The sequence below is a fragment of the Oncorhynchus keta genome, chromosome 31, assembly GCF_023373465.1.
Source record: "Oncorhynchus keta strain PuntledgeMale-10-30-2019 chromosome 31, Oket_V2, whole genome shotgun sequence".
In the NCBI taxonomy this organism is placed as follows: domain Eukaryota; kingdom Metazoa; phylum Chordata; class Actinopteri; order Salmoniformes; family Salmonidae; genus Oncorhynchus; species Oncorhynchus keta.
Window position 1 is genome coordinate 25,342,188 of NC_068451.1, and position 19,930 is coordinate 25,362,117.

Below are 19,930 nucleotides of genomic sequence, written 5' to 3' on the forward strand. Positions count from 1 at the left end.
GTCTGTTACTATCCTGTAGTTATTTTGGAGTGTACGAACACGCAGAGTGAAGTGATTTGTCTGTTACTATCCTGTAGTTATTTTGGAGTGTACGAACACGCAGAGTGAAGTGATTTGTCTGTTACTATCCTGTAGTTATTTTGGAGTGTACGAACACGCAGAGTGAAGTGATTTGTCTGTTACTATCCTGTAGTTATTTTGGAGTGTACGAACACGCAGAGTGAAGTGATTTGTCTGTTACTATCCTGTAGTTATTTTGGAGTGTACGAACACGCACAGTGAAGTGATTTGTCTGTTACTATCCTGTAGTTATTTTGGAGTGTACGAACACGCAGAGTGAAGTGATTTGTCTGTTACTATCCTGTAGTTATTTTGGAGTGTACGAACACGCACAGTGAAGTGATTTGTCTGTTACTATCCTGTAGTTATTTTGGAGTGTACGAACACGCACAGTGAAGTGATTTGTCTGTTACTATCCTGTAGTTATTTTGGAGTGTACGAACACGCACAGTGAAGTGATTTGTCTGTTACTATCCTGTAGTTATTTTGGAGTGTACGAACACGCACAGTGAAGTGATTTGTCTTTTGACAATAAGATGAAAACATCATGACTGGTTGTGTTCATGCCAAATTAATAGGTAATACAAAAATAGTGTTAAATGACTATTAGGCCCATTAAAAAATGTGTGCAGTTCCTGTGAAAATAATTGAGACCCCCTGAAGGTATAATTCGCTGTCTGAAAAAGAGGGAAAAGGAAAGGTGTCATGGTAACAGAAGAGGAAAGGGGGGGAGGAGCTAAAGAGCTTAGGGCCATATTGACTTCACTTCATGTATTCCTTTCAGAAGACCTTGTCTGATTAACAGAAAATCCTAGATTCTTATAAGCTACAGTAAGAAGATGCAATCCTGTTGTTTTCCTGTCTCTTATTAAGAGGCAGAGTATATGCAGGAGGCAACCACATCCTCCGTTCCCTTTCATCATCACCACAACATTGCCTTGATCAAGCTCCAACACCCACTCACATTTAGTAGTTCCATCATGCGAGTGTGTCTGCCTGCAAAGGATGCTGAATAATCCTTTGGACGAGTTAGTTAAGAATAACATAATACAGTATATCGAATTTAGCAGATGCTTTTATCCAAAGCGACTTACAGTCATGCGTGCATACATTTTTACTATGGGTGGCCCAAGCTGGAATCGAACCCACTATCCTTGGCATTGTAAGCACCATGCTCTACCAACTGAGCCCCATAGTGTCCTGGGAAAAGGATCTTCAGATGATATTTGACAGAATGTGTCTGTATATCTTGTTATGGAAGAACTTTTGGGGCTCAGTTATTCTAGTGGCAGTTATTCAGATGAGCTCAGGTATGTTCGACTCTCCCTAGTGGACCAGGAGAAGTACAGCAACACCATTGAGGAAGCGAAAGCAAAGGGAACATCAGACCATTACTCCACATGTAGACCACAAATGCTCATATCTTATAGTAGAACTCAGACAAAGAGAAGATCTAACTCTTCAGCACAGGTGAATTGCTTTAGACACCCTTGACTCTCAGACATGGGGCTCTATTTTAACAAACCCAAATGGTCAGGGCAGGCTCCAGGCAAAACTTCATAAGCGGTCACTTAGGGCCCCTGGCTGCTAGGGGGACCCTGGCCCAAAGGAACTCAGTTGGGGTCTCAAGTTACTTTTGAGAATTAGAATAGTAGAATACACAAGGTGCTAGTTCGAATTTGGTTGTGCATCAGCAGTTTTCCTCTAGTTTTGTCAGTCACAGACACACTCAATAAGCCATGACAAATTTCAAAAATTTGAATGGTAAATTAGTCTAGCCCATTATCTAAACTTGTAGTTATCATGGCCAAATACCAACCGGGCACACAGGGCACGTGCGAAGGGGCCTTGACCTCCAAGGGGTACCCATTGATTTTGTTAGTCACTCACTCAGATATCATTAACATTGCATAAGCCATGGCAAAATGTGTAGAATTGCAGGAAATTCACTTGCAGAAAATTTACATTTTTCCCGGCTTGGGCCTCCAAATCTCGCTTAGGGCCCCCAAAAGGCTAGAGCCGGGCTTGGCAATGGTAAATTAAGTGCTGGTGGTAGCACTATAGGTTCAGGGGTGTGTCAGAAATATTTTGGCTATTTCCACAACCACAATAATGGGTGCATTTGCTAGCGGTGGCATGAAAGGGCTGGGTTTTGATGAATCAACAAGTTGTGGCTTGGCCCCTCACTGCAGTCCACATTGTTGTAGTTGCATTTCTTCAACACGGAAATACATTGTTAAGCATAGGCTATAGTATTCACACTGATATAGGGGCTATGCCTACTGTAATCTGCAGTCTGCACATGGACATTCCAGACAGTCAAAAAGCAAGGGAAAAAAGGCCTAAAAAGACTGTATAATTCTAATAAAAACGAAACAACTTGCTTTAAAAAGGATATGTCTAAATATAGTTATGGGCATCATCATTCCTCCCGTGGGTGTATAATACAGGCAAGGCAACTGAGACTATGAGGGTTTTACGCACATTCAAACTTCTCACCGGAGCTGGATGAAGATCCAATACAAAGGGAATGGGGAAATGTCCACTCCTCTATAGTGCTTGCAAATGTAACATTTTATAAATGTCATCGAACCCTCTGACATAACATATTTCTATTTCTCCAGAAATAGCAGACAAAATTGCATTGCATTGAGTCATGTAGCCCATGTTATCCGGTTAATATTTCTAATAAGTTTGGTTTTTAATCAAATTAAACAAAAAACAATCTGATTTTTAAACCAATAAGAATATTTCTAAATAGGATTGGGTAATAAGCATTATATCATAGATCGCTATTCTCATTCCATGGCAGTGTGCACATGTAAGCCTACATCTTCATTCAGTACCACTGCAATGATCAGTCATACACTCTTCCTGAAAAGGCTAACAGTGAGACTTTCATTAAAGTTCAGGAATGGTGCAGGAAAGTAGTGAATTCCAAGCAAACTATTGCTACTGTCTTGTAAACTACCAATACTGTGTGGAAGAATGTTAATAGGAGAATGTTAATAGGAGGGTCGTTCCACCAACTAGGTTCCTTTTGAGTGCTGTAACTTTAAGAAAAGAGTCAAACTAATTTGAACATTCTGTCATAATCCTTAAGAGTCGATTGATGCACCCCATCAAAAACTGTCTGTTTAAACTAGAGATATCAGTTTATTTCTTTGGACTGCGTCTCCATACATCACATCTGCCTAGGACAAACGCCTTCCATATGTGAGGTGGAAAGTGTCAGAGCTACTGCGCTATTTGTCAGACAAGGAGACCAAAAATGTGTCTTCCCCATAAACGTCTGTAGCATCCGAACGGGTCGGCTTACATTCTCATGAACACGGTGTTGGTCTCCACTTTGTCTATGACACCCACAAGCCCCACGGGACTCGTCTGAAGTCGGTACTGCCAAAGTGCCAACTTCTGTCTGTAGCGTCCAAACCGTTTGGGCTACAAACTAATATGACCCAACTATAGAAATGGGAGAGTCTCAGGAACACGAGGTTCTCTGTTTTTTATCCCTCACAAGTGTCACGGGTCTCATCTGAAGGTAACCCAGTACCAGTTTTAAAAATGAATGGAAGTATGGAAGTAGTTTTGTGCCAATAAAAAAAGGGGTTAAATATGTGTAAAAAAAAGACATAAATTTTGCTATTGATTACTGGTTACAAACATAATTAGAATAGTAAAAATATATGTTTTCATACCCGTGGTATATGGTCTCTTATGCCACGGCTTTCAGCATTATAGATATTTCCTGTACTTTCTTATATCTCCTAGATATAGGACAGATTTGACACTTCAAAACCGCATTCCATATGATACATTTCTTGACTGTCTTTTTTCCATTTATTAATGTGTTATTGAAATGTATTTCTATGGGCTACAGTAGTAAAGACCAAATGCACCACGTCTAAGGGCTGAATCCAGGCACTCTGTGTTGCTTCTTGCATAAGAACAGCCCATGGGTGCATAAGAACAGCCCATGGGTGCGTAAGAACAGCCCATGGGTGCGTAAGAACAGCCCATGGGTGCGTAAGAACAGTCCTTAGCCATGTGTGCATAAGAACAGTCCTTAGCCATGGGTGCATAAGAACAGTCCTTAGCCATGGGTGCATAAGAACAGTCCTTAGCCATGGGTGCATAAGAACAGTCCTTAGCCATGGGTGCATAAGAACAGCCCTTAGCCATGGGTGCATAAGAACAGTCCTTAGCCATGGGTGCATAAGAACAGCCCTTAGCCATGGGTGCATAAGAACAGCCCTTAGCCATGGGTGCATAAGAACAGCCCTTAGCCATGGGTGCATAAGAACAGCCCTTAGCCATGGGTGCATAAGAACAGCCCTTAGCCATGGGTGCATAAGAACAGCCCTTAGCCATGGGTGCATAAGAACAGCCCTTAGCCATGGGTGCATAAGAAAAGCCCTTGGCCATATACCACACCCCCTTGGACCGTATTGCTTAAATATAACACAGTTGAAAGAAGCCCTCCTCTTCCCCTCTCCTAGTGTGCGGTCATCGAGCGGTGTCCCTGGAAAGTTAGCAGAGGGTTCTGGGTGGGGATGTTGCTCCTAATGCAAACTTGGTATTCCCTGGTATTCTCAGAGTCAAAGAGAGAGTAATGAGCGGGGCGCAGTGATCAGAGACCCATGTGTCATGACTGCAGCTGGCCACCTCTGAACTGACCAAGGAAGACATTAAGGTAACACTCATACTATGACAATGGTCCAGTCATTGTGAAATGTACCCCAGGCTCCAGGTTTAACCTGCTGGGTCATTCCTACACTGCTGTGCAATTTGGAGCTCAAAACTTTTTGAAATGTTAAATATTTTTGTATTCTATGTTTGACTTTCAGAAAAACATATTGATCAAGCTTAGGGACATACAACATTTTGGGGTGCATTTTCTCATTTGTTAGGAGCACAATCCTAACAAGGTGGAACCTAAAAGGAGAGAAATGTTGCACTAATATGAGCCATAGCTCTGTGAGTGAGAAAGATTGAGCTGGCATAATGGTGGACACTTGAACTCGATTTTAACTTCCCTATCAAACATATTAACATTTTGCTCATTATATTTTCTTCTCTATAATTTAGTCAGGGTGGACATTTAAGTGAAACATACAGACTAACAAGAAACATGGATAAATAGATACAACTGAGTGTTTATTTTTTTTTTTTTTAGCTTTGCACCATTGTTTTCCTACCAAAGAAATGGACACTTCCTGAATGTGGTGTCATTGTAGGAAGGGGGTGTTTTCTTAAATGGATAATTACAACAAACAGGGTGGAAAGTGATATCAGGGACACGGGAAATCTTAAATAAAATAACCATGAAAAAAACCCTGTATTGATGAAAGAGACTAACTAGGACTAAAATGAAGATGTATTATTTTATGGCTTATATTTCTTGTGGAAGTTGATAAATAACACCGGGGGACAAAAACGCCTACATCCACTGACAAAGTGTTTAAAAGCATACAACTCACTTTCAGGATCCATATTTTGGTGTTAAGGTAAAGGACACCTGATCTTATATTTAAAGCCTTTTGGAATCCACATTTTACACTAAATAACTTGTTTTTCCTGGGGACAGAAAGGCACTGCACAATATGAATGACCCTGCTAGTTCCATAATGATTCAAATGTCCTGAATTATTGATCAATGTTAGCATAATATTATCCATGAATGCTAGCAACCCTCAGGAGAAATTGACAAGAATGTGATCGAGAGAAGAAATTTAAACGAACGATGTGCGCTGAGTCGGGAAGCAAGTTCAGGGAGTGAGTGTTAAGAAAATAACACAACATAATTGAAAAATAAGAAACACGAACAGCGCTCAGAAGTGACACAGGAACAGAAACACCTGGGGAAGGAACCAAAGGAAGTGACATATACAGGGAAGGTAATCAGGGAGGTGATGGAGTCGGCGCGTACCCCCTCCTCGGCGCGTTTGGCTCCAGCTGGAGTGGATCGTTCACCTCTGCTGATGCGCAGGAACCTGTCGCCGGCTGGACGCGGGAACCTGACAGACCGGCTGAGGCAGGGGAGCCCGGTGATCCAACGGAGGCACAAAAACCCAACGTCATTCCCCCTGACACAAAAAACTGATGCTTCCCGATATATGCTGAGAGTTGGGAAGCAAGTTCAGGGTGTGAGTGTTTTAATAAGTAAACACAATACAATACAAAAAAATAAGAAACCTCAGGGAGGTGATGGAGTCCAGGTGAGTCTAATGACGCACAGGTGCGTGTAATGATGGTGACAGGTGTGCTCCATAACGAGCAGCCTGGAGACCTCGAGGCTGGAGAGGGAGTACATGTGACATAAATGGAATGGAATGATGCAAAAATAAATTTATGGGTGGTGGCTGAAAAAATATAATAAATGTAGAAAAGCCCGGGCCTATAATCATAACATTGTAAAGCGCAGACCTCAACTCGGCAGGTTCAATCCTACAGAAGCCTCTAAACTTGGGTCTCCAAACTTCCTCTACACAAATTGAGGGCACACAAATGGTGTCATGTTTTTATCAACATGTAGGCAGATCTGTTTTGTGTTTAGTTTATCCACCCCTTCAAACAACCTGGGGTATTGCTGTTTAATCTGAGTTTTTACCTCAGTCACTACGTCAACACCCACTATTAGCACACCCAATTAAATGGCAGTCTCTTTTCCGAGCAACCGTACTCCACGTCAATATATCACAGTACAACTCTGCCTATGTGCTGTGCTTGCCGGTCTTTATTTGGCATGTGAAAACCCCTTTTAATGGTAATGGCTCACTAGATGAGAATGCATATAGCTTTTTATCAGTCAGTGATGAAACGGCACCTTATTGCCTTGGCTTCAAACATTTCCCATGTGCTCTTGTAACAGTATAACTTTAGACCATCCCCTCGCCCATACCCAGGCGCGAACCAGGGACCCTCTGCACACATCAACAACAGTCACCCACGAAGCATCGTTACCCATCGCTCCACAAAAGCCACGGCCCCTTGCAGAGCAAGGGGAACTACTACTTCAAGGTCTCAGAGCAAGTGACGTGACCGATTTAAACGCTATTTAGCGCGCACCACCGTTAACTAGCTCGCAGTTTCACATCCGTTACACTCTCATCTAATATATTACTACCAGCCCCAGAGACAATTAACATTAATAAACTGACCCCTCCCACTGACAACGTGATCCTGAGTTACAGTTCTCATTTACCACAAATGCATAGTCTCTGTTTTGTTCCTCTGAATTAACATATTTCAGAGTCTGTTTTGAGTAGCCTTTGGTCTTGCACATGTTAGCTAAATGGTCCTTCCCATTACATTCCTTGCAGGTCTGCCCATGTGCTGGACAAGCAGGGTCCTTTGCAAAATGATCTGCATGTCCACAACGATAGCACACATTCTCTGATTGGTCTTTCCCTTCTGCATTCTGTCTCAACCCATTTTTGTGATATTTCCTCTCCTTTTTGAAAACATGATGCACGGTCTCATCTTTAGCATCTGTACTCACATGCATGGAAGCCAATTGGACTTCAATTCTTTCACATTGTGCACGTCTTTACTCCATCACTGTCCCGGTAAACCTATCTCAGTATGTCACATCAATACACGACACTTACATCCTGATGATGTTACAAGAGCATGACATACCGACCACCAACCACTGGTTTTAAGGTTCATTTCATTCAGCGGATGTTAATTTCATTCAGAATTCATCTCTCTCTCTCTCTAGGGTTTGGTGTAGGAGTTGTGACAATCTCCAGGAAGCTCCAATATGTCCAGCTTTCTGTGGTGGATCAGCAAAGGTGCAGAGCTGCTGTTGCCCTGAACAATAGACTATTATGAGGTGTAGTGGCAATCAATGACTTCTGTTCTCTCAACGTCTGTCTTTCCGTGTCATTAAACATGAAATCTCAATTTATTTTGCACACTTTCAAATGAATCTCACAATACATGAATAATGTTTAATTTATGATGTCAACACACTGTAGACTTAGAAAAGAAACGCTGGACACATTTCTGAGGCTCTGATGCAACGAATGCACTAAATACCAACGTTTCCACAGCTAAGCTGCTTTCATCAGGGTCTCATCTATCTAACATACATGTAGGCTGTCATATCCCATAACAACTCGAAATACCAACGTTTCCACAGCTAAGCTGCCTTCATCAGGGTCAGTGGGACCTCAGTGTACCTGAGGGCAACCAGGTCCAGCTCAGCTTCACTCACCTGGACATCAGGCCGTCAGCCGACTGCTACTACGACTCCCTCACGGTCAGTGGACTTCAAAAGAACACTTCGATACCTTATTATAAAATGTATTAGGGTGTATTAAATGTTTCTTTCACTCCATCATTCCAGGTTTTATATGACAAGAAGGTCCTTGCAAAGTTATGTGGTCAGGAGAATTATTCTGATGGACATCACCCAGGCAACCGGCCACTTTTGTCTCCAGGCAACAGGCTCACCCTGGTCCTTCAGACAGACGACACGAACCCTGAGCCATACCATCACCTCGGCTTCTCCGCCCATTATCAGGCCAAAAGTAGTGCAGCCCGTACCAACCTGACTGGAGATGCTCACAACAGTACTACGTACATAATCCAAGGCAACGCTGTTAAACCAGAAACACCAGGCAAATCTCATCTTCACCTTCAGTGAAGGTGATATCACAGTGTAATGCTAAGCTACACCCTCCACCTCTCTCCTTCCCTCCACCTCTCTTCTGCATCCCTCTCTCCTTCACCTCTCTTCTCCATCCCTCTCTCCAACCCTCCACCTCTCTTCTCCATCCCTCCACCTCTCTCCTTCCCTCCACCTCTCTCTCTATCCCTCTCTCCATCCCTCTACCTCTCTACTCCATCCCTCTCTCTCTCCATCCCTCCACCTCTCTCCTTCCCTCCACCTCTCTCTCTATCCCTCTACCTCTCTACTCCATCCCACTCTCCATCCCTCCACCTCTCTTCTCCATCCCTCGCTCCAGCCCTCCACCTCTCTTCTCCATCCCTCCACCTCTCTTCTCCATCCCTCTCGCCATCCCTCCACCTCTCTTCTCCATCCCTCTACCTCTCTACTCCATCCCACTCTCCAGCCCTCCACCTCTCTTCTCCATCCCTCCACCTCTCTTCTCCATCCCTCTCGCCATCCCTCCACCTCTCTTCTCCATCCCTCTACCTCTCTACTCCATCCCACTCTCCATCCCTCCACCTCTCTTCTCCATCCCACTCTCCATCCCTCCACCTCTCTTCTCCATCCCACTCTCCATCCCTCCACCTCTCTTCTCCATCCCTCCACCTCTCTTCTCCATCCCTCTCGCCATCCCTCCATCTCTCTTCTCCATCCCTCCACCTCTCTTCTCCATCCCTCTACCTCTCTACTCCATCCCACTCTCCATCCCTCCACCTCTCTTCTCCATCCCACTCTCCATCCCTCCACCTCTCTTCTCCATCCCACTCTCCATCCCTCCACCTCTCTTCTCCATCCCTCCACCTCTCTTCTCCATCCCTCTCGCCATCCCTCCATCTCTCTTCTCTCCATCCCTCTCTCCTTCCCTCCATCTCTCTTCTCCATCTCTCTCTCCATCCCTCCACCTCTCTCTCCATCCCTCTCTCCACCTCTCTTCTCCATCTCTCTCTCCTTCCCTCCATCCCTATCCCAGACATAGATGAGTGTTCAGCTCCAGACCCTGAGGATGGTTCTGGTCCACTCTGCTCCCAGATCTGCCACAACACCCTGGGCTCCTACATGTGCTCCTGTCGCCATGGCTACGAGCTCCGCCCTGACCAGCGCACCTGTGTCTGTGAGTATGTAACGGATGTGAAACGGCTAGCTTAGCGGTGTGCGCTAAATAGCGTTTCAATCCTGTTGTTGATGTGTGCAGAAAGTCCCTGGTTCGCGCCCGGGTATGGGCGAGGGGACGGTTTAAAATTATACTGTTACAAGTACACCTACTCTCTATCTATCTGTGTGTGTGTGTGTGTGTGTGTGTGTGTGTGTGTGTGTGTGTGTGTGTGTGTGTGTGTGTGTGTGTGTGTGTGTGTGTGTGTGTGTGTGTGTGTGTGTGTGTGTGTGTGTGTGTGGAGTGTGGTGTGTGTGTACTGTAGTTCTATACATCTTGTGAACAGTGGTATATTGTGGTAGGGGTATATTTGATTAACCAGGGGGGACACTGTCCAGCCCAGGGTACCCTGACCCATCACCCCATGGCCTGGCCTGTCAGTACGTCACCTCTGTGGAGCCTGGGTTCATTGTCAACCTCAACTTCACTGACAGCTTCCACATAGAGCACATAGGCACCCAGAATGGACCCAGCTGCCTCTACCACTGGCTACAGGTCACACTGTACACTGCCCTGACCACTGGTTACAGGTAACACTATACAATGCCCTGACCACTGGTTACAGGTAACACTATACAATGCCCTGACCACTGGTTACAGGTAACACTGTACAATGCCCTGACCACTGGTTACAGGTAACACTGTACACTGCCCTGACCACTGGTTACAGGTAACACTGTACACTGCCCTGACTACTGGTTACAGGTAACACTGTACAATGCCCTGACTACTGGTTACAGGTAACACTGTACAATGCCCTGACTACTGGTTACAGGTAACACTGTACAATGCCCTGACTACTGGTTACAGGTAACACTGTACAATGCCCTGACTACTGGTTACAGGTAACACTGTACACTGCCCTGACCACTGGTTACAGGTAACACTGTACAATGCCCTGACTACTGGTTACAGGTAACACTGTACAATGCCCTGACTACTGGTTACAGGTAACACTGTACAATGCCCTGACTACTGGTTACAGGTAACACTGTACACTGCCCTGACCACTGGTTACAGGTAACACTGTACACTGCCCTGACTACTGGTTACAGGTAACACTGTACACTGCCCTGACCACTGGTTACAGGTAACACTGTACAATGCCCTGACCACTGGTTACAGGTAACACTGTACACTGCCCTGACCACTGGTTACAGGTAACACTGTACACTGCCCTGACCACTGGTTACAGGTAACACTGTACAATGCCCCGACCACTGGTTACAGGTAACACTGTACACTGCCCTGACCACTGGTTACAGGTAACACTGTACAATGCCCTGACCACTGGTTACATGTGTTTAATGTCCTCACCTCTAGATAGAGTACATTAATGAAGTATTGAATGTGTGTGTTCATGCATATGTGTGTGTGTGTTCAGGACAGCATGCTTTGTGTTTGTTTACAGTGTTTGATCTCTCCTCTGCCTCGCCCAGGTGTCCATCCCCGACAAGGAACCCCAGAAGCTGTGTGGAGGGAAGAGTCCTGGACTAATGCCCACTAACTCTTACACTGTCCAGCTAGACTACCACACTGACTAGGCTGGTCTGAGCCAGGGCTGGAGCCTGCACTACACTACTCAGAGTGAGAGAGGGAGGAGGAAATACATAGAGAGGGAGAACAGAGGTAGAGAGAAATAATGAAAGAGGAGAGGGAGAAAGACAGAGCAAGGGAGAGTATGAAGGAAGAGCAGATGCAAACTGGTGAAGGGCAAAACAGGTGAGAAGGTAAAACCTCCTGGAAGTAAAGCATAGAATGCAGGTCAAAGTTGAAGCCTAACTAAAAAGGCCCTGGTCTGAAATCCTGATATGTGTGTTGTTGTTCATAGGGGTGCAGTGTGCTTCACCCAGTTCTATCACCAATGGAAAAGTCACCCCAAACATTCCCCAGTACTATTACAGAGACTACATCCAAGTCAGCTGTGATCCTGGCTACAAACTAATGATGGTGAGATTAAACAATCCCTTTTTACCCTGCCTCTTATCATTCTCTTACCTCATACTTCCTTCACCTTCTTTCTCTTGTTTATACTCAGTCTTTCATTTTCTACAATGGCTCTTTTCCAGGAAATATCCCCTGTGAAGAGCAACTAAACTATCAGTGTATCGCTTCTCCCTCTCTCTGTCACGGTTTTCATATGGTGAAGGAGTCAAACCAAACTGCAGCGTGTATATTGCGATCCATGTTTAATCAAACAACGTAAACACGAATAAACACAAACACTACAAAAACAATAAACAAACCGAAAACAGCCTATACTTGTGTCAACTAACACAGCACAAGGACATCAAGACACTCAGGACAATCACCCACAATACAACCAAAGAATATTGCTGCCTAAATATGTTTCCCAATCAGATACAACGATAAACACCTGTCTCTGATTGAGAACCACTTCAGACAGCCATAGACTTTCCTAGAACACCCCACTAAGCTACAATCCCACTAAGCTACACACCACATACAAAAACCCATGTCACACCCTGGCCTGACCAAATACATGAAGAAAAACACAAAATACTTCGACCAGGGCGTGACAGAACCCCCCCTAAGGTGCGGACTCCCGAACGCACCTCAAATCAATAGGGAGGGTCCGGTGGGCGTCTGTCCATGGTGGCGGCTCCGGCGCGGGACGTGGACCCCACTAAATGTCTTAGTCCCCTCTCCTTGCGTCCCTAGATAGTCCACCCTCGCCGCCAACCATGGCCTAGTATTCCTCACCCAGAACCCCACTAGACTGAGGAGCAGATCGGGACTGAGGTGAAGCTCGGGACTGAGGGGAAGCTCGGGACTGAGGGGAAGCTCGGGACTGAGGGGAATCTCGGGACTGAGGGGAATCTCGGGACTGAGGGGAATCTCGGGAGTGAAAGGAAGCTCAGGAGTGAAAGGAAGCTCAGGAGTGAAAGGAAGCTCAGGACAGAGGGGCTCTGGCGCTGCTTGGTCCTGTGGTGGGTGATTCTGTCACGGTTTTCATATGGTGAAGGAGAGTCGGACCAAACTGCAGCGTGTCGATTGCGATCCATGTTTATTGAAAATAAACGTAAACACGACTAAACACAAATACTACAAAACAAATAAACGAAAACCAAAAACAGCCTATACTTGTGTCAACTAACATCGAACACAAGGACATCAAGACACTCAGTACAATCACCGACAATACAACCAAAGAATATGGCTGCCTAAATATGGTTCCCAATCAGAAACAACGATAAACACCTGTCTCTGATTGAGAACCACTTCAGACAGCCATAGACTTTCCTAGAACACCCCACTAAGCTACAATCCCACTAAGCTACACACCACATACAAAAACCCATGTCACACCCTGGCCTGACCAAATACATGAAGAAAAACACAAAATACTTCGACCAGGGCGTGACACTCTCTCTCTCTGTCTGTCTGTCTGTCCGTCCGTCCGTCCGTCCGTCCGTCCGTCCGTCCGTCCGTCCGTCCGTCCGTCCGTCCGTCCGTCCTCCGTCCGTCCTTCAGTGAGCGACACTTGTGCAGCAGATAGAACATGGAGAGACAACCTTCACACCCATGTCATTCCCTCATGTATCCCAGGTAACTCCTTAAGTATCATTTTCTTTACCATATACCCCAAATACCATCCTGTGTGTATTTGTGTGACCCTCATCACTACTTTACCCCCCAACCCCAGTCTGTGGCCGGCCCACGGTGTCACTCTCAGGCTTTCAGAGGATCATGGGGGGAGACAAAGCCCCAGACAAAACCATCCCCTGGCAGGTGCTGCTCAGTGTGGACGGAGGCAGAGGAGGGGCCATGGTGATCGGGGACCGCTGGATCATGACTGCAGCTCATAACCTGGTGCATCAGGGCAAACTTGTGCTAAAGGAGAAAGTTTGGGTAGGTAGATTGTCACACACCCATCAATCAATTCATTGGACACTGTAGAACAAAAGTATTTCCTGCTTATGTTTTTAAAGATATAGTCCACTTAAATATCTGGAGTAACAACAGGCAAAGAGAAGTCTTCAGTACTTTGGTAAAGCTACCACAAGCCAACGTTCAGAGTATGTGTGTAGAAGTCCTTCAGTGATGTCAGATTTGAAGAAGTTGAATATCTATACTGAAGTTGAATTATGTTTTGTTTTCTAGGTTTTTTGGGGAGACAATGATGCAGAAAAACTAGCAAAGCTCACCCCTCTTGGTGTCACCTCCCTCCACCCCCACCCTGAATACAAAAACCCAGACAATGCTAACTACAATCATGACATCGCCCTGATAAAACTCCAACAACCACTCACATTCCACGCTGCCATCATGCCATTGTGTCTGCCACTAGAGAACGCTACTTACAACATTGGCCAGATGGGGTGAGAGCCAGACCTGTCCTGTTCTTTATTGAAAATGAGAAAGCTGAACATCAATATTAACGTTTATATTATTAAAGACATCAATAAGAACACAAAGAGGAAGGGATAGATAGAAGGGATAGATAGAAGGGATAGATAGAAGGGATAGATAGAAGGGATAGATAGAAGGGATCGATAGAAGGGATCGATAGAAGGGATAGATAGAAGGGATCGATAGAAGGGATAGATAGAAGGGATCGATAGAAGGGATAGATAGAAGGGATAGATAGAAGGGATAGATAGAAGGGATAGATAGAAGGGATCGATAGAAGGGATAGATAGAAGGGATAGATAGAAGGGATAGATAGAAGGGATAGATAGAAGGGATCGATAGAAGGGATAGATAGAAGGGATAGATAGAAGGGATAGATAGAAGGGATAGATAGAAGGGATCGATAGAAGGGATCGATAGAAGGGATAGATAGAAGGGATAGATAGAAGGGATAGATAGAAGGGATAGATAGAAGGGATCGATAGAAGGGATCGATAGAAGGGATAGATAGAAGGGATAGATAGAAGGGATCGATAGAAGGGATAGATAGAAGGGATCGATAGAAGGGATCGATAGAAGGGATCGATAGAAGGGATAGATAGAAGGGATCGATAGAAGGGATCGATAGAAGGGATAGATAGAAGGGATAGATAGAAGGGATCGATAGAAGGGATAGATAGAAGGGATCGATAGAAGGGATAGATAGAAGGGATAGATAGAAGGGATAGATAGAAGGGATCGATAGAAGGGATAGATAGAAGGGATCGATAGAAGGGATCGATAGAAGGGATCGATAGAAGGGATAGATAGAAGGGATAGATAGAAGGGATCGATAGAAGGGATCGATAGAAGGGATAGATAGAAGGGATAGATAGAAGGGATAGATAGAAGGGATCGATAGAAGGGATCGATAGACCCACATTTCATAATGTTTTCATTCTTATCATGGAAGTAGTCAATGCGCCAAGGGTGCAACCTACAAATTTCATGACTTCTTTTTGACATCCTTGAATTAAATTGTAAAATCTAAAGTAGCCTAACTGCACAACCAGTCCTTAGCAGTCCATAGTTCATCAATGTTCTTTGGTAAGCTAATGAATGTAAGGCAATAGTTGTCTGAGTAACTCCTTGACCTCTTCCCTGACCTCTATCCCTTATCAGTATGGTGTCAGGCTTTGGCATGAAAGAAGATGAAATCCTTGCCAACGAGCTAACGTACACACGCCTACCAGTAGTGAAAGAGGATGAGTGCCAAGACTCTGTCAACAGAGCAAAAGCAGCAATGCCAACAGACAACATGTTCTGTGCCGGAGTACCTGAGGGGGGCAAGGACTCCTGTATGGGGGACGGTGGAGGGGCGTATGTCTTGAGGGATGGTAGCACTAAACTGTTTTGGGCTGCAGGTATTGTCAGTTGAGGTGTGGGTTGTGGGCAGACTGGTAGATATGGAGTGTACACCCGTGTGGCTAAATACATTAGCTGGATCAACGAAACCATGGAGGACAATAAGTAAAATATATAGGCGAAAATAACGAGGGAAAGAGAACAGAATTACAAAAGTATTTTCAATTCAAGTCATGATCTATGAATCCAAATAAAGCCCAAACGTTTCATATCTGCTTTTCTCATGTGCATTTGTGTGTGTGTGTGTGTGTGTGCATGCCTGTCTGTGTGTGTGTTTGTGTGTGAGAAGAAAGGTAGAACGAAAGAAAAGAGCTTCGACTTGGGTTGACTGTTTTACGTTTATGTACCGGAGTATGTGAGTGGAGCAGAGCTGGAGCGAAGCGGGCCCAATTTGACCGGAGCATGGAGAGAGATTCCCAAAAGCTGGAGCGTTGGCTTTCTCGCCTGTGTGCTGCTATTTATAGCCCCTTGCTTCAGCTATTGTCTAAATATTTTCATAAAGAAACTGATAAAACACACAGGTGCAAAATCAAGGTGACTTACAAAGAGGAGAACCAAGAGCAAGAGAGGGAGCGTGGGGATGTAATGACCACAACCAAGAAGAGAAGGAGTGTGGTGATGTAATGACCACAACCAAGAAGTAGTGTGGTGATGTAATGACAACAACAAAGAACAGAGGGAGTGTGGTGATGTAATGACCACAACAAAGAACAGAGGGAGTGTGGTGATGTAATGACCACAACAAAGAAGAGGGAGTGTGGTGATGTAATGACAACAACCAAGAAGAGAGGGAGTGTGGTGATGTAATGACAACAACCAAGAAGAGAGGGAGTGTGGTGATGTAATGACCACAACAAAGAACAGAGGGAGTGTGGTGATGTAATGACCACAACAAAGAAGAGAGGGAGTGTGGTGATGTAATGACAACAACCAAGAAGAGAGGGAGTGTGGTGATGTAATGACAACAACCAAGAAGAGAGGGAGTGTGGTGATGTAATGACCACAACCAAGAAGAGAGGGAGTGTGGTGATGTAATGACCACAACAAAGAAGAGAGTGAGTGTGGTGATGTAATGACCACAACCAAGAAGAGAGGGAGTGTGGTGATGTAATGACCACAACCAAGAAGAGAGGGAGTGTGGTGATGTAATGACCACAACCAAGAAGAGAGGGAGTGTGGTGATGTAATGACCACAACCAAGAAGAGAGGGAGTGTGGTGATGTAATGACCACAACAAAGAAGAGAGGGAGTGTGGTGATGTAATGACCACAACAAAGAAGAGAGGGAGTGTGGTGATGTAATGACCACAACAAAGAAGAGAGGGAGTGTGGTGATGTAATGACCACAACAAAGAAGAGAGGGAGTGTGGTGATGTAATGACCACAACAAAGAAGAGAGGGAGTGTGGTGATGTAATGACCACAACAAAGAAGAGAGGGAGTGTGGTGATGTAATGACCATAACATAGAAGAGAGGGAGTGTGGTGATGTAATGACCATAACAAAGAAGAGAGGGAGTGTGGTGATGTAATGACCACAACAAAGAAGAGAGGGAGTGTGGTGATGTAATGACCACAACAAAGAAGAGAGGGAGTGTGGTGATGTAATGACCACAACAAAGAAGAGAGGGAGTGTGGTGATGTAATGACCATAACATAGAAGAGAGGGAGTGTGGTGATGTAATGACCATAACAAAGAAGAGAGGGAGTGTAGTGATCTAATGTCCACAACTTAAGAATCATTGTGGAATCTGAAAAGACACATATCCCAAAAGCATGATGGCATACTTACTATGTGTGCATGCTAAAAGAAAGGAACGAGGTGGATAGATAACTAAGTGTGTCATTGTATCAAAGTATTTATAAACAAAAAAATCTGATTTCTTAAACATTTCGTACATTTTTGTTCTATTATCAATACAATAGGCTATAATGATTTTGGCCCAAAAGGCCTGGCATATTTTGCCTACAAACCTTTAGGCCTACCTATAGAAAACATTTCAAACAACTCTGCATCTCTGCCCAGCCTGGCAAGAGTGTCCAAAAAGGTGTTTAGCTTCCCCAGTGGTTCTACAAGTATGGAGAGGATATTCACTGCTGCTGGTCTGCTCTCCAGGCACCATCACATGAGACAGAAGCCACAGACTGGCCAAACTGGTGTTTGTAAAAATTCAAAGGCACTAATAAGTCATTTTTCGTTTAATTAGTATTTAATTCTAAGTCAAATCAAATCGAAATTGTATTTGTCACATGCGCCAAATACAACAGTGAAATGCTACTTACAAGCCCTTAATAACTAACAATGCAGTTTTAAGAAAAATACCTACAAAAATCACAGCCTATTTGCACAGAGAGAGAGAGAGAGAGAGAGAGAGAGAGAGAGAGAGAGAGGCTCATCTCTTGGCAGTAGTACTGTAGACTACTTTATCACTGACCTCAACCCAGAATCTCTCAGAGCGTTCACAGTCAGTCCACTAACACCCCTATCAGACCACAGCAAAATCACAGTCTACTTAAACAGAGCAATACTCAACCACGAGGCATCAAAGCCAAAGGAACTGAGTAACATTAAGAAATGCTATAGGTGGAAGGAATGCAGTTTGGAAACCTACCAAAAAACAATTAGGCAACAACAAATTCAATCCCTTTTAGACAATTTCCTGGGTAAAACGTTCCACTGTAATAGTGAAGGTGTAAACTTGGCAGTAGAAAATCTTAACAGTATATTTGACCTCTCAGCTTCCCTATCAAATCTAAAAATCTCAAATAGAAAACCGAAGAAAATTAACAATAATGACAAATGGTTTGATGAGGAATGCAAAAATCTAAGAAAGAAATTGAGAAACCTGTCCAACCAAAAACATAGAGACCCGGAAAACCTGAGTCTACGCCTTCACTATGGTGAATCACTAAAACAATACAGAAACACACTACGGAAAAAGAAGGAACAGCATGTCAGAAATCAGCTCAATGCAATTGAAGAATCCATAGACTCTAACCACTTCTGGGAAAATTGGAAAACACTAAACAAACAACAACACGAAGAATTATCTATCCAAAATGGAGATGTCTGGGTAAACCACTTCTCCAATCTTTTTGGTTCTATAACAAAGAACAAAGAGCAAAAACATATACATGATCAACTACAGATCTTAGAATCAACTATTAAAGACTACCAGAACCCACTGGATTCTCCAATTACATTGAATGAGTTACAGGACAAAATAAAAACCCTCCAACCCAAAAAGGCCTGTGGTGTCGATGGTATCCTCAATGAAATGATCAAATATACAGACAACAAATTCCAACTGGCTATACTAAAACTCTTTAACATCATACTTAGCTCTGGCATCTTCCCCAATATTTGGAACCAAGGACTGATCACCCCAATCCACAAAAGTGGAGACAAATTTGACCCCAATAACTACCGTGGAATATGTGTCAACAGTAACCTTGGGAAAATCCTCTGCATTATTATTAACAGCAGACTCGTACCAGGCGGTGATACAGCCCGCCAGGATGCTCTCGATTGTGCATCTGTAGAAGTTTGTGAGTGCTTTTGGTGACAAGACGAATTTCTTCAGCCTCCTGAGGTTGAAGAGGCGCTGCTGCGCCTTCTTCACGACGCTGTCAGTGTGAGTGGACCAATTCAGTTTGTCTGTGATGTGTATGCCGAGGAACTTAAAACTTGCTACCCTCTCCACTACTGTTCCATCGATGTGGATAGGGGGTGTTCCCTCTGCTGTTTCCTGAAGTCCACAATCATCTCCTTAGTTTTGTTGACGTTGAGTGTGAGGTTATTTTCCTGACACCACACTCCGAGGGCCCTCACCTCTTCCTTGTAGGCCGTCTCGTCGTTGTTGGTAATCAAGCCTACCACTGTTGTGTCGTCCGCAAACTTGATGATTGAGTTGGAGGCGTGCGTGGCCACGCAGTCGTGGGTGAACAGGGAGTACAGGAGAGGGCTCAGAACGCACCCTTGTGGGGCCCCGTGTTGAGGATCAGCGGGGAGATGTTGTTGCCTACCCTCACCACCTGGGGGTGGCCCGTCAGGAAGTCCAGTACCCAGTTGCACAGGGCGGGGTCGAGACCCAGGGTCTCGAGCTTGATGACGAGCTTGGAGGGTACTATGGTGTTGAATGCCGAGCTGTAGTCGATGAACAGCATTCTCACATAGGTATTCCTCTTGTCCAGGTGGGTTAGGGCAGTGTGCAGTGTGGTTGAGATTGCGTCGTCTGTGGACCTATTTGGAGTGGGTCTAGGGT

At 44.5% G+C, this 19,930-nt stretch overlaps 1 pseudogene; it reads left to right on the forward strand.

Moving 5' to 3' along the window:
- The first annotated feature begins 6,287 nt into the window (after positions 1-6,287).
- Positions 6,288-15,858, forward strand: LOC118367675 (complement C1r subcomponent-like; annotated as a pseudogene).
- Positions 15,859-19,930: the final 4,072 nt, after the last annotated feature.